This window comes from Babylonia areolata, chromosome 3 (genome assembly GCF_041734735.1).
Source record: "Babylonia areolata isolate BAREFJ2019XMU chromosome 3, ASM4173473v1, whole genome shotgun sequence".
In the NCBI taxonomy this organism is placed as follows: domain Eukaryota; kingdom Metazoa; phylum Mollusca; class Gastropoda; order Neogastropoda; family Buccinidae; genus Babylonia; species Babylonia areolata.
Genome location: NC_134878.1, coordinates 26501702 through 26504201, shown reverse-complemented (window position 1 = coordinate 26504201; position 2500 = coordinate 26501702). Strand labels below are relative to the sequence as shown.

Here is a 2500-nt window from a genome sequence, read left to right as displayed (position 1 = left end):
CCTGACTAAGCGCGTTGGGTTACGCTGCTGGTCAGGCATCTGCTTGGCAGATGTGGTGTAGCGTATATGGATTTATCCGAACGCAGTGACGCCTCCTTGAGCTCCTGAAACTGAAACTGAAACCGAGGTCCCGCCGCCTTTTACGGCCACTGGGGCAGTGAATTCATACCCACTGTGTCCAGACCTCAGTACAGCAAGGCGGGGCCCAGTCCTCTCCTCCCACCGTTTTTTACCTCCCCCGACCTAAGCCATGTACCCATTCACACCAGGGTAGAGTGATGGAAAATCAGAGTAAAGTGCCTTTCCCAAAGGACACAACACCATGCCGAAACGGGGCCTCGAACCCTCGATCACTGGTGAATACTGGCTCAGAAGTGTAACCGCCTTACCCACGTCTGCCGCGGCGCCTCAACTCCTGAAGTTAGGATGCTAAAAAGACTTGTAGAAACCTCAGCTTCCAGCTCCATCATTTAAAGCCCGCTATCTGTCAGGAAGAAACTTTCTTCCTTACCTCACCCCCCACCCCACTCCCCCTCCCATCCCACCACCTCCACCCCTCGACTACTTTTTGCGGTTAACCCTTTTACCACCAGTCAATTTAGAGTACGAAATTCCCTTGTGGTATAAACACAGAAAAGATAGTGGCTAAGAATAGATGGGGATTCCCCTTGCGATGTATAGAAAATATGGCCTATCCTACCACTGAACATTAAGAACAGTAGGTTCGTGGATAACAGACCAATGAATAGTCACCTTTCAGTGACATGGGTCCTATACCACGTCTGTGCATAAATGCAAGCTTGGCGGTGAAAGGGTTAAAGAACAAACAAAAACACCACAATTTTTTCTCTCTCTGGGGTTTGGAAAAGCTTGCCTGCCCCCCCCCCCCCCCCCCCCCCTCCCCCCCGACTCTCTTTCTGTCTCTCATTTCAGCAGCTTCCTGTGCACAGCAAAACGCTGCCTTTGCTTGTTCGCTCGTTTATTTTCCCCATATACATTATTTTTCTTGACAGCTGGGGCGAAGAGAGAGAGAGAGAGAGGGCGGGGGATGAGAAGATTTTTTCCCATGCCCTAACCCATCCGGAAATCAAACCAACAGCACACACACACTCTCTCTCTCTCTCTCTCTCTCTCTCTCACACACACACACACACACACACACACACACACACACACACACACAGGAAAAGATACATGCGCTGTGTACAGTCATAACATCCTTTAGAGTGCCGCCATGCCACCAATATATTTCTCGTCACCTCAGTGCTTGAAATGTGCATTGCCGTCACATTCAGTGTTCCTTTTCTTTAAATGTGCCATACATATCTCTCAATATACTGCCATGGGTTCTTTAACGTGCCTCTAACTGCTTGCTTTCTGCACCGGGTCCGGGTTTATCGTCCCACCTCAAAGACTAGCTACCCAGACCGCAACTCAAAAGTGTACAGGAAGAATAACCATAGGCAGGGACGAACCCTGGGGTATGTATGACTGTGACAGTGAGACTTGACAACCCTGGGGTATGTATGACTGTGACAGTGAGACTTGACATCCCTGGGGTATGTATGACTGTGACAGTGAGACTTGACAACCCTGGGGTATGTATGACTGTGACAGTGAGACTTGACAACCCTGGGGTATGTATGACTGTGACAGTGAGACTTGACAACCCTGGGGTATGTATGACTGTGGTATGACTGTGACAGTGAGACTTGACAACCCTGGGGTATGTATGACTGTGGTATGACTGTGACAGTGAGACTTGACAACCCTGAGGTATGTATGACTGTGACAGTGAGACTTGACAACCCTGGGGTATGTATGACTGTGACAGTGAGACTTGACAACCCTGGGGTATGTATGACTGTGACAGTGAGACTTGACAACCCTTGGGTATGTATGGCTGTGACAGTGAGACTTGGCAACCGTGGCATCGTTTGTGTGCGGGGGTTTGTCCACAAGGCCAGAATTCACTTCCAACAGCCCCGTTGTAGTTTTGTGGGAAGAGGAGAGGAGGGTGGGTGTTTTGTGGGAAGGGAAAAGGAGGGTGGGTGTTTTGTGGGAAGGGGAAAGGAGGGTGTGTGTTTTGTGGGAAGGGGAGAGGAAGGTGGGTGTTTTGTGAGAAGGGGAGAGGAAGGTGGGTGTTTTGTGAGAAGAGGGTGGGTGTTTTGTGGAAGGTGAGAGGAAGGTGGGTGTTTTGTGGGAAGTACTGAGCACTGTCACTGAGCACAACGACCATTCCGTCACTGAGCACCACGACCATTCCGTCACTGAGCACCACGACCATTCCGCCCATGACTACAATGATACTGAGCACAACGACACGCCCATTGCCGACTGTCTTCTTCCAAAGCGTGAAGTCCACGTCCAAAGTTTTCACTAGATCTTCACAGGCTTAGAGCACGCGGTACTGTTCTTCTTCCTCTTTCTTCTCCTTCTTTTCTTTTAAATTTTTTAATCTTTTTTTTTAATTAACAATGTTTCATTTCCTTCATAGATT

The 2500-nt window shown here is 49.2% G+C and overlaps 1 protein-coding gene across 2 annotated transcripts in view; it reads right to left on the bottom strand.

The window, feature by feature from the left end:
* LOC143279892 (adhesion G protein-coupled receptor L1-like) overlaps positions 1-2500 on the bottom strand; it is a 144090-nt gene that overhangs the window by 40725 nt on the left and 100865 nt on the right. The gene's annotated exons all lie outside the window — the stretch shown is intronic.